The sequence below is a fragment of the Varanus komodoensis genome, unplaced genomic scaffold (assembly GCF_004798865.1).
Source record: "Varanus komodoensis strain SLA01 unplaced genomic scaffold, ASM479886v1 scaffold1, whole genome shotgun sequence".
Lineage (NCBI taxonomy): Eukaryota > Metazoa > Chordata > Lepidosauria > Squamata > Varanidae > Varanus > Varanus komodoensis.
Genome location: NW_025335268.1, coordinates 56,834,747 through 56,847,971, shown reverse-complemented (window position 1 = coordinate 56,847,971; position 13,225 = coordinate 56,834,747).

The window sequence follows — 13,225 nt, the reverse complement described above, 5'->3', positions numbered from 1 at the left end:
CTTTTTTTCTTCTTTCGTCAAGATAGCATGCAGAAACTTGTGCAGGTGTAACTATAAACGTTAATAAAGCAAGAGTCCTCTGATATTTTCCCATTTGCTTGCAGAAGAAGATTAGAATTTCCAGTTTTTTAAAAAATTATGTACAAAGGGAGAATTTTCTACAGAGAAAAGGGCAGTTATCTTGTGTTTTGTAAATGCAAAAGAACTGAGTTTATGGACATTTTGCACACTTGTTGGGTATTGATACACTGGATCATTTGATCCAATATGGACTTTTTTGTGGCAGTTCCTTCCATAACCTCTTAATTCATCCGTGCTCTGTGAGGAAGAAGTGATGATTATTTAACTATAGAAAATAATGGGTAACTGTAAAGATGAGTTTTCTTCTTTGTTATGTCTATAGTCAGTCATCTGTAAACAAAGGATATTATGCACTGTCTAAATTAGTTCAGACCTGCATGGTGCCTGCAGTGTTACCAGAAGGCGCTGGCTTGCCCCCACCATTGCTTTTGTTTTGGGATTTCCAGTAGGGTGCCATGGGCACCAATGTTCCTGTGGGCATCTGCCAGGATCCCAGTTCCTGCAAAACTAGGGACTGTTCTCCAGCCAATATAGACTGGTGGCTCTGAGGTCAGTGGGGCAGTGTATCCATTCCAGGCTGCAGGCTGCACTTTTTATGGAGCTATCTCTGGTGCTGAATTTATTTGGTAGGATTAAAATTCAAGACTAAAATCCAGAGTAGATACACCACCCCATTGTCACTGGAGTCATCATCTTTTACTACATTGAATATTTAATTCAAACAATGAGCTGCATTTTGGAGTTCATATCTATCTTCTTCCTGAACAAATTCATTTTTTAACTCTTTCATTTACCTTCTGGGAATGTTTTGTGACCGATTATGCCCACCATGGCTGCCATTTCATTTGTGCCCCTAAGACACACTTAAAATTTCAAAATGCTCATTGATCCAAAAAGCCTGGCAATCCCTGCCTTAGTCCCATTTTGTCTGTAACATTTTCTAGCAAGAGTTACCATGCCAGGATAGAGTGTTTATAGAGCTAGACATGGCCAACCTGTATGATACAGACAAGAAAACATACAAGTTCATAATAGACACATTGAAGGATCAATGGATTTATTTATGTAATTTGTACCCTACCTTTCTATCAAGAAAAATTGAGCTCAAGGCAGTTTGAGTAGTAATTTTTTTCTAAGAGTTAGCTACATATACATAAGTGGCAAAACTGCCACTTAACTTGCAAGATGATGGAGGAGGATATACTAGTATATAATTTGTATATTTTCTTGGCTAGTTTTGTTTGAAGACTCCTTTATGCATTATCCTACAGACTCATAAGAAACATATCCTAAATGCTGATTTTTATGAAGCCAAAACAGTACCTTCCACACAAATGAATTATGTATAATTCAGCTTGAATGACTCACTGTTTGCAGAAGCACCAAACATTTTACAGAAGAAACAGCCCACTTAGAACTGTGTAACTTGGTGGCCAGGGAATGCTACTAGCAGGAGTGGGGCAGGTATGAAAAAATAGAAAAGGGAACAGAATGAGGTACTTAGAAAAGTGTGATTGGCTGGAACCCTGAACAGGAGGGTTCCACATTGCAAACCTTTGTTGTAGGTTCCACTTGTTCTCTTTTGTTTCTCATGGTCAGGCAAGTATGTAGAGCAAACAATATCACCCATCTACAATGTAACAGCAGACTCAGAGAAACCCCAAAGTTTTAAATCTTTAGAGGGATAAAAACCAAAACAATCCCCTGTGGTCTCTGTTGGACTTACCCATCTGAAAAGGCTTCAGATCTTGTTTTGTTTCTGACAAAGACCTGGGTATTAGTTGCTGAGGGACATTCTGGAGGGAGGGATAATCACTTTGAATATTGTTAGATAGCCTGGATCAAGTAAATTCAGTTCTGATTGGCTGGGGATTCTAGTGAGTTGAAAAAGCTATGATAGTTGACAGGAGTTTAGCCAGAGGGAGTCTGAGAAACTGGGAGAAAAGGTCTCCTGGTTGGAATATAGAGGACTAGGAGAAAGCTGAGAAAGTTAATAGCTAGTCTTTTTCTGTAGGATAACCTTAGGTGGCTGGAGAAAATCAGGAGAAGGGAGCAGTGGTTTTGTTATGCCAAGAGGCTGTCCTAAAATCTTGCCAAGGAAAGGTTATACAAGCAGACAGTAAAATGTCAGACAAACCATTGAAACAGCCAATAATACAACAGGAGGAGCTTGGGTGTCAGAGGAGGTTTGACCTTGGTTGAAGTGGTATTTGTCTAGGTTTTAGGTTTACAGAATTTTGCCTGTGGTTTAAAAAAATACTCCTCAGAAGCTTGTAACAGCAACAGTGCTTTCTGAGTCCTAAAGAATTGTCATTAAGCATCTTTTGAAAACTCTAAAATAAATATTAGTAATCCCTTAGGTACAAAATATACGTTGAATAAATTACTTCTTTCATTTAGACAAAACACAAGTGCTCTGGTTAGTCAAAAGGCAGATCATGGAATAAGGATTCCATCTTTGCTGGATGGAGTTACACTATTTCCTGGACTCAGGCAAGCATTTGGGGGTGCTCCTGGAAGCCCTGAAGCTGGATGTCCTGGTTTGGGGGGGTGAGGAAGGCTATTTATTCATTTCATTTTTAAATCTATAAACTGCACCAATACTCCTATATAGGACCCTAAGTGGGTTGGCAGGAGTGTACTTATACAGCAGAAGTTACTGCACCAATTGCACTCATTCCTACAAATGTCTGATCTAACCATAGTCATGCATGCCTTAGTCATATACCATTTACTCCAACATGCTCTTGATGAGGCTGGCTTTGAAAACTGTTTGGAAACCAGTGTGGTGTAGTGGTTAAGAGCATGGGATTGGGACTCAGACGATCCGGGTTCTAGTTCCCGCTCTGCCATGGAGCCAACTGGGTGACTTTGGGCCAGTCACAGACTCTCAGCCCAACCTACCTCACAGGGTTGTTGTTGTGGGGATAAGATGGAAGAGGAGAATGATGTAAGCTGCCTTGAGCCCTTTGTAGGAAAAAGGCAGGATAGCAATCGAGGAAAAAACAAAACAAAACCTCAGCTGGTCCTAAAGACTGCAGCCAGATTGCTGATTGGAACTGGTTACAGGAAGCCTATATCCTCCTTTACTGACTACTGATCTGTTTCTGGGCACGATTCAAAGGGCTTAATGTAACCTAAAAAACATAAAGTTTGAGAGCGGGCTACCTAAAACACTAACAAAGCTCCCTGTATTTTTAGATTTCATGCTTTGCACCATCTAATTTTGGGACATGTCCTCATGCTCAATTAATGAATAATTTTTCATGGTGCAGAACGCCATGCCTGTTTCCACAAAGTCAGTCCTGTTTCTTGAATGAAGGATCTACATTATTTCACCCTAATATATGCCATAATTTGTAAGCAATGACCTATTTAGAGAAGGGCTCAGTTCTCACATGTTACAGGCTGCTTGAATAAGAGTTGCCCAATTCTGAGGGATGGAGTGGGGCAGGGGACTTGGCAGTTCCAAGGTTACCTAGTGAAGATTCCCAGGCAGAGGGTAAGAACCAGCCCACCTGGGAAAAGGGAGAAGACATTTCAGAACTGTGGGGGAACGTGATTGAGAGGGAGTGCCTTGACCCTGTCAGAAGATGACAGGTGACACAAGTGGACCAATTATGAAGTGTCCAGAGTTCCTGCCATCTAGTCCTCAAGCAGCGGGAACCATCCGGCGGGTGGAGTCAGAAGATTTCTGAAAGAGAGGGAATGCAACTCTTTGCATGAGCTGATAGTTTTCATACATCTCAAGGAGATCGTTATTTGAATTCCAGCAGGACCCCATATCTGCTGGTTCAGTTACCAGTTTTCACTTAACCATAGTTGATCTCAGTCTGAAACAGAAGTCATAAAGTTCCAAAAAGAAGGTGTGAAGTGCTTCCTTTAAGTGAAAACTCTCACTTTAATAGGGTATGCTGAGGTTGCTAGGATGTATGGTAGGAACCACTCTTCTATCTGTGAAATTGTGAAAAAACAAATGTATGTGTACAGTATATAGTGTTCACTATTATCCATGGTTTCAGACATCCACTGGGGGGCTTGGAACCTATCCCCATGGATATGGGGGTCCTGCTGTATACTGATTTGTAACTTATTCAGCTTTAATAAAAGAACTCTCCTTCTAAAGTTCCAACTGCTGGAAAAGACAGAGGAAGAGACCTGCTTATAACATACTACTTAATTCTGCATAGGGCAAAAAGGCCAGTTCCTACACTGAAGAATAAATGGGCACAAATCCAAGCAGGAGAACATTTCAGAACAATGAAATGTTCTGAACAGTGACATAACAGGGGTCATTCTTGAACATAGAACAGTTCAGCAAAAAGTCACCTATTCCTTGTGATCTGAATAAGGGCAAAGTTAAGTCTATTTATTGGCTCAGCACTGCAATTATATCTGTGTTAATACTGTACTACAGTTTGTGAATCTCAACCAACAAGGTAATCATCACTGCTTTTTGGATTACATTTGCATTTGACAAAACAGTTTACATTTCTGCCCCTACCACCCAACATGTGTATATAAATCTGCCATTTTGAGGTTAACACGCCATGCATCTGATGAAGTGAGCAGTGTGTACAAAAGCTTCTGCCAAAATAAATTTGTTAGTCTTCAAGGTACCGAAAGACTCACAGTTCTTTTTCTCCAACAGACTAACTCATCTGGAATATGCCATTCTCATATTTAATGAAGGACTTAAATTTTAACGTTTGTTGTTGTTAGATGCCATCAGGTTATCTCCAATTTATGGCAACCCTATGAATGAATGTTCTCCAAATCATTCTGTCCTTAACAGCCCTGCTTGACCCTTCTAAAGTCAAGGCTGTGACTTCCTTTATGGAATTGATCAATCTCATATCTAGTCTTTCCCTTCTCCTTCTCCCTTGGATTTTTCCTTAGCATGATTGTCTTCTCCAGTATGTCTTGCCTTCTCATGATGTGCCTTCAGTATGACAGCTTCCTTTTGATTATTTTCTCTTCTAGAGAATGTTCTAGCTGATGTGATCAAGGACAGATTTGTTTGTCTTCCTTTTGGTCCAAGATATTTGCACATCTCTCCTCCAACATCATGTTTCAAACACATCCTTTTTTTCCTGCCAATTTTCTTCGCTGTCCAGCTTTCACACTCATGCTCAATTATCATGAATACAATAGTGTGGATCACATAGGTCTCGGTTTCCAGTGCAACATCATTACACTGGATCATTTCTATTACCTTTATTGCTGCCTTTCTAAGACTAGCCTTTCCTTGAATTTCTTGGCTGCAGTCTCTGAATTGATGACTAAGCCAAGGTATATAAACTTTCTTAATGTCAGTTATTTCATTGTTGCCCTTAAAGTTCCATAATTCTTCCGTACTCACAATTTTTGCTTTCTTCAGCTGCAGTCCTACTGTTGCATTTTCTTTTTCTCTTTCATTGTTTGTTTCAATTTGGTTGTTTCAATTAGCTGCTGCTTTCTGTCAGTAATTGGCTGTCATCTGCATATCTTATTGATATATCTTCTGCCAATTTTCACTCCTGCTTCTTCTGATTCTAATGCAGATTTTCTTATGATATGTGCTGCATATAGATTTAGCAAATAGGGAGATAATATACACCTTTGTCTAAGGCCTTTGCCTGCAGTAGCTTCTTGTCCACAATATGAGTTATGCATCAGGACAATCAAGTGCTGAGGGATGTCCATTTCTTTCAGAACCATCGATAACTTCCTATGATCCATGCAGTCAAAGGTTTTGCCGTTGTCCATAAAGCACGGACTGATCTTAAATTGGTGAGTTCCAGTAGCCAAAGTACATTTGCAATATAATCTTTAGTGCTACTTTCTTTTTGAAATCCAGCTTGAATGTCAGGCATTTATCATTCCACATATGGGAAAATTCTTTGTGGCAACACTTTGAGCACCATTTTGCTTGCTTTGGAAATTAGTGCAATGGTCTTATGGTAGCTGCACTTTTATGCATCGCCTTTCTTGGGGATTGGAATGTATATTAAATGTATCCAGTCTGTAGGCCATATCGAAGGTTCCTCTCACAGGATTCCACTTTGAAGGATTCTGTCATCTTTTTATTTCTTCTGTATAGTTCTTCTCTGTATTGTTTCCACTTTCTCTTTATTTTATCCATATGTTTCCTTGTTTGTCTTTCAGCATTCCTAATCTAGGTCTGAATTTCTCTTTGATTTCTTGGATCTGCTAGAATAGGTCTCTTATTTCCACCCCCTCCCCTCTTTATTGTTCTATTCCTTGCCACTCACCATTGTAATAGTTCTTTTTGTCTCTGTATGATAGTCAATTAAAAGTTGCACAGAGGTTTCTGATCTTATTTCTTTCTCCCTTTGCTTTTGCTTCTTGGTTGTCCTTAACTGTGTTTCTTCTGTCATCCTTCCAGAGTTTTTCTTTCTTTTTGCTATACAAAGGGTCTTTTAGCATTTTTCCTTAATTGTTCACTTTTAATTGAAACTTGAAAGAAAGTTTGCTACTTCCTATCTCATCCTCCCAGTAGTTTTATGGGACAGGGGGTCGTAGGGCAAGGTGAAGTTGCAGAGGAGTAAACTAGTGAACTTGTAGTTATTAGCACGCAGGCATAATAAGTTGATGGATATTAACTCACACACCTTGAATAAACAATGGGCTTGCACATGTGATGTATGTAGATATATGTAGTGGGATGAGATGGGAGATATGAAGTAGGCGGATGGAAAGACTGTAACCTCCTAGTACCTTACACAATAAAGGAAAGGGGGAGGACTGTGGCGGATGGGTTGAGGGTTAAAGGGGCTGTTTTGTGTGTTTGTACTTTGGAGAGATTCTGATAGAGTGGGCTCTCCCCATCTATTGCAATAAACAAAGGAATTGTCTCACTCTGTTGGAAGTCTTGGTTATTTAACTTGAGAATTATTTTCGCAGCTTTTTGCATTACAGATTGTTAGCTTCATAGAATTCTATGAATCAATCTCTTGCTTCATTTCTGATCAGTAGAGAAAATTCTCCCACATTATTTGAATCTGCTTTGTTTCTTACTTTAGCATTCTGCTCACCTACGATTATCAACATGTCATGTTTGGTGTTTTATCTCTTGGAAACTTGCGTAAAAGTTTTTTGATTTCTTCATTTTCAGCAGCTGTTGTTGCAGCAGAGACTTGAATTATGCTTATGTTGATAGGATTTCCAAAAATTCTGATTGGTATGATTTGGTTAAACCTTGCATTATAGCCCTTTACGCATGTGCTACATCTTGCCTCAGTATTTGACACATTCTATTTCTTCTGAGTTTGTCATTTCCTGAGTACAAGACTTTGCACTTGTCTGACTGAAACTGTCCCATTCAAGACCACTGTAGTTCGCTCACACAAGTGATGTTTAACCATACTATTTCTTGTTTTCTGGTTTCCAGTTTTCCTTTATTCATACTTTTCAGGTTTCATGTTCCAATTGTATATGCTGTGCAGCATTGGACTTTTTCTTCACCTCTGCCACTAGACTTCCTTTTGGCCTTGATCTAGTTGCTGCATTAGCAACAACACTATTTGTGATGTTGTTTCCTCTTCCCCAGGAGCTAATTCTGACCTGGGAGTCCCTTCTTCTGGTTATATTTCTTGTTTCATTTTGGATTGTTTCATCACAGGGTTTTCAAAGTAACCAGCATTAATATTTGGTTTACTGCTACTGCTTTCTGTACAGAACTAAGCAGAGTTAGCTTGAGCACCAGTGCTAGTGAAAACTCCTCTGCCAGTGTTGCCTTCAACTACCCCTGCTTCCCAGTAGTTCCCTTTCAGAAGTTTTTCTGCCCCATCACCATTAGAAAGATCTATTTCTTCTACTGATGTGACTGTTACTCCTGAAAAAAGTGGATGCATCTTAGTCTGGTGCCTCAGCTTTGACCATTCCACCTTGAGTGACCCTGCTAGGAGGCCAGCCTAGTTAGAGAGTCTGGTCTTCTAGCCAAATTGCTCTTGGCTTCTCTAACACTCTCACCACATTAAAGTGTGTATCCAAGGAGGACTTTAACATTAGTTCTTACTGAATATTACTTAATATTCTGATGGTGTGTGTACATTTTAAGTTTGAAAGAATCAAAACCTAAATTGGTGTGAGTAGGGCAAGGAAAGTGAAATAGTTTTCTATTTCTATCAACATAGGCATGTATTGATTGCCTCTAATGTTTAACAAGCAAAAGGGGTAACAAACTCTTTTCTTCTACCAGTCAATCTACAATTCTCAGAATTACTCAGTCCTGATACTCAAAATTAAGTCCCAGTAAATTCAGTGGGAATCACTCTAGAATTAGTAGGTCTAAGGTTGCAGTTGTAAATCTATATATGCTTGTACCTTGGAGCCTGATTTTGGGTAGAAATGTGTAAATGTGTAGGATCTCAATTCCAAAGAGAATTTTTTTTATAACAACATTAGAGTTCTTGACGTTTCCACCCTTTCATGGCTAAAATCTTAGGTTGAATGTAACAACTCAAAAGGGAAGGCTGCAGTTGTAGCAGTAAACAATATTTACCATGGGTGAAGCCATAACACATAGGTTATTAAAGGGTTTTTATACACTTCAGAAAAACATCAGACCTTCTGACTTCTATTCTTTTTGCAAATTTTGCCTTCCAAAATTTCTGAACATAGTCTACTTATAGTAATCAAAAGTGTATTCAAGATCTTTGTACTAACATACCTCAACAGTGATAGCTAGCTGAACTATAAAGGAAAGATTTGGAAATAAACACAAGACAAAACTCAACTAGCTGCTTAGGTGTAAATGGAAATAGACTTCATCTTTTATTTCAGTACATTCCATAGAGTCCAATAGCCAAAAGTCTCTGGGCAATTCACAAAAAAACTTAAAACCTTAAAACAGAAAGACATAAACTTTAACATTGAAATGGAATAAAGCCAAAGTAAAATCAGAGAGAAAGTTAGCAACAGTGCAAGATCTGAAAATCACCAGGTGAACCTCTCTAGGAAGGGGTTTTGCCACCACCAGAAAGGCCTTTACTTAGGTAGCCACTTGTCTCACCTCATTCAGTGCAGGCACCTGAAGAATGACCTCTGAAAATGATCTTGGTATTCAGGTAAGTACATATATGAGAGAATCATTCTGGTAGCCTGGCTCCAAATCACAGAAGTATCTATGTTACACTGAAATAATTTAGAATACTCTAATTTTAATGTAGGACTATTATGGCAAATCATCACATTGTAGATTCCTCAGGAAAGCTCGTAGAATAATTTTTAAACAGTGTCTAAGTATAGCACGACTAGAATGGGAGCACTTATCAGACAAACTAATGCTGTTCTAGGAAGCCTTTCTACAGGACAGTAACTAGGACTTGTTTGACGTTTCTTCAAGTGAATTGAGTTTCCCATTAAAACTGAAACTAGTGCCAACTTAGCCTTTGTTACCAAATATCCCTGCAAAGAATTTTGTTTTGTTTCTCTAAAACATTGGATAGAAGGAAGGAATGCAACTGAGTGACTTAAAAGCCTATCTTCTAATCTGAGTAAAAAGGCACATTTTAGCAAGGGCTTCAAGTTGCTGTGGTTTGGAGGAGATATTATGTTTGAGTGTTTTAATAAAGTTCTTACTGCCTTCCTTTTTCTCTCAATTGTACAGTGTAGCAGCTTGGTAATGAGATGTGAACTTCTTGGTTCTTGTGTGTTGGTGTGGGGCTTCAAGTTTTCACAGTTCACTGTTTTGGTTTTTTTAACTCATTTCTTCTCTTAGGTTTATATCTGCAAAATCTCTTGGAGATACCCTTTGATTTATTCATTGTTCAATGTTGCTGTCTTTGTGTCTTTCTATTAAATTAATAAGTGAATCCATTTTCCTCTCCCCTATTTTGAAAAAAAAGAAATAATTTGAACATAGTTCCTGCTGTTCTTTCTAGTGTCTGTGTTTATGCATTAACCATATTCCCCTGTTTTTCTCTGTGCCTCTTGCTATGTTTCTCATTAGGTAGCACACCTTAGTTCTTATTCTCCCAGAGTGAATTTTAGAAACTTGATTGCCTAGTTTCATGCAGTAAATTTTGCACTTTGACAGTATTTATTAATGACAGTAATATGTACTACACACACACACACACACACAAGCTTTTCTCCTGAAATTCCCTGTGTTTTGCAATGAAACAAGGATGGGACCAAGAGATTGTTATTCAATGCCCTCTATGATCTGTAGCAGGGGTCTCAAACTCGCGGCCCAATTGCCGGGACGGGTGGGGCACGGGGGAGGGGCCCTGCAGCCTTCAAAGCGCCTGCGGCACCCGGGCCGGCCTACGGGAGCAACGCGGGATGAGCAGCCCACCACCGCCGCGGTGGTGGAATACTTGATGTGGCCCAGCCTCACCCAGACTCTACTTCCAGAGGCCCCCAGGTCAGTTGAGTTTGAGACCCCTGATCTGTACCATTTTAATTCAATGTCTCCAAAAGCATGAAGGGAAGAAATAAGAAGCAAATCACTTTCTCTCTTCAAAATTTCTAATGAATCATTCTCAAACTTTGTATATTTCTTACCTGGGGACATCTCTAGATTTTGTGTCAGTTTCAGAACACTATAACTAAAGAAAATAAGCACATCCTTTTTTGGAAAGATTCAAAATGTCAGCACTGCCCTTGCACAAATCCCTCTGTAGCTACATTCTGAGATTTGGCAGGCTTGTTCTACTTGGATGGGGCAACTACCCCTGGAATTTTTATTCAATTCTGCAAAGAGATGCAAATGATCAGGAATTTCCCTTTTAGAAAGTCAAAATATATAGGTGCATAGTCTAAAGGGCCCATATATGTGAATGCACATACAACTATTGAAGAACTACAGTTAACAGGCAAGCAACCTGTTTACACAAATGCTCAGCTGAGAATGAAGAAAATGCTTTTAAAATTACATTGTTTCAATAGGAAAGCATCGCTTCTGAATACTGCTAATTCAAGCACGAAAGAAAAAAATCATTTGCTTAATTTATTGCATTTTAAATTTATATTATAAAGTTATATTCTACTTTGCCAATACAAACTTTCAAAGCAACTAACAACCATATTGAGAACAAATAATATAACAAACTTAAATGTGGGTTGTTAAAGTTGCCATGATTGTGTGAAGTGGGCCACTGTTTTGTGAACAGGCCAGGATGCAAACCATAATCTGAACTGGATTGTTTTCATAGAATCATAGAATAGTAGACTTGGAAGGGGCCAGAAGGCCACTGGATCCGGCCTCCTGCTCAGTGCAGGACTCCCAGTTAAACCATCCCTCTCAGATGGCTGTCCAGTTGCATCTTACCAATCACAGTTTAAAGAAACTATACAAATGTTCACATGTGATAAGTTTAAGACTGAAAGCATGTGCTTCTGATCTCTTCCTCTGGAAGGGACTGTAGAAGCTGAAGGATAATTGTAGCTTGTTACATCATGTAGCAAGAAACATTACATCTAAACTGGCCTTTAATATTAAGGATGTGTAGGGAAGGGAAGAGTAATAGCCTTTCTGTAAAGGCAGTGATTCAATACACTTCTCATGAACACACCTTTTAATTCTAGTTGTAATATTTTCATCTCTAAACTGTACTGTGTACATTATATTTCAAGCATAGTAATTTTGACACATCTTTCTTCTTTCCCATGCAGCACATATTAGGCGTATTGTAAGATACTTTTATCTTCCACTAACCTAGTCTTTTCCAGACAAATAAAGCTTTGTCTGAAAATACATATAGTCTCACTTCCCATTGTACTAATACAATGATAAGATAATTGTACTAATTGTACTAATATCTTCCACTTTCAGTATGGAAGAGACCAGATTTCCCTAGTCTGAGATTCAGGATAATATTCTGTGTGTTGTCTTACAGTTTTCCTAAGTGAAAAAAGTCTACCTGTTCCCCCTGCTTCAGCCTCTTATATACACACTGTTCAGTTATGAGAAAATACTTGGTTTTTAACTGAATTAATTCATAGTGCATATTAATGAAGATGGTATGGATATATGTTAGTCAGTCCTTTCTTACTTTGTTAAAGCCAGGACTTGCTGCTGCTTCTTTTTGTGTAATAAATCTGTGTGTGTTTCTCATTTGTTGCACATAGCCCATATGTCCTCCCTGAGGGTTGTGCTTCTGTAGCCAAGTTATTGAATATTCCCAGAATTCAGCTGCACTGTATTTCATCTGGGGGAATATAACACCTCAGACAGTGGGCAAATTGTCATTGTGATTGCTGTGTAAGATGACAAGTTTTGAAGGCAAATACTGGAGCTTTCCTGTCATACAATGAGCACAAGAATTATTTGCATACCCTCTCACTGCACAGTTCCACTGTGAATATTCTTGCTTAGCTATTCCCTTGACTTGCACTGGATTCCCTGTTATATTATGAATCTTTTGTTTTATTTATTATAAACATGCACACATTCCCTTTTTCATGCTGTATAAACTATGTATCTAGATGTGAAGAGGTATATTCCCCTACCTATGACATTCTTGCAGACTCAGGGATTATTGCTTAGTTATCATTGAAAGGGGACTTGCAATACCACAAACAGGTTGCAATCCTAATCACACCTCCTACTAGGGAGTAAGCACCACTGAACACAATAGATTGTACTGCCAAGTGCACGTGCACTGGATTGCACTGTCTACACTGCTGTTGGATCTTGCTTCAATGATTCTTTAATAAGGCCTGTATACGGTCTTAAATGGGGTAGGGTTCATACCTGTCATATACCACTGACAGGATTCCACCAATTTGATGGGAATGCAGCACTTTAGCTGGCTTCAGGAGGCAAAACACTTTAACTGCCATTTCAGTTAAAGATACAAGTTTCCTACACAAATTTCCCCTTTCTTCCGATTCTATAGAGGCTTACTCTGAAGTCTTCAGTGGTTCATTTCATTCAAATATACAGACCCAGACCCTTGTACCAAATAACAGACTAGGCTTCCCTTCTCGTTTCTCACAGATGCATGCTTCCCGCTTCCCTCACACATTCATACATACGTCGCTGTCCTCCCTTTACTCGGCATTCAGATCCCCATATTTCAGAAGATCCCAGCCGAACGTCCCAGGCCCTTAGCAGTTGTGGAGACTAAGACGCTCTTTCAAGCTGCAGCGCCGCTTCTCTCATGAACAGGCCTCCCCATACACTCTTATACCC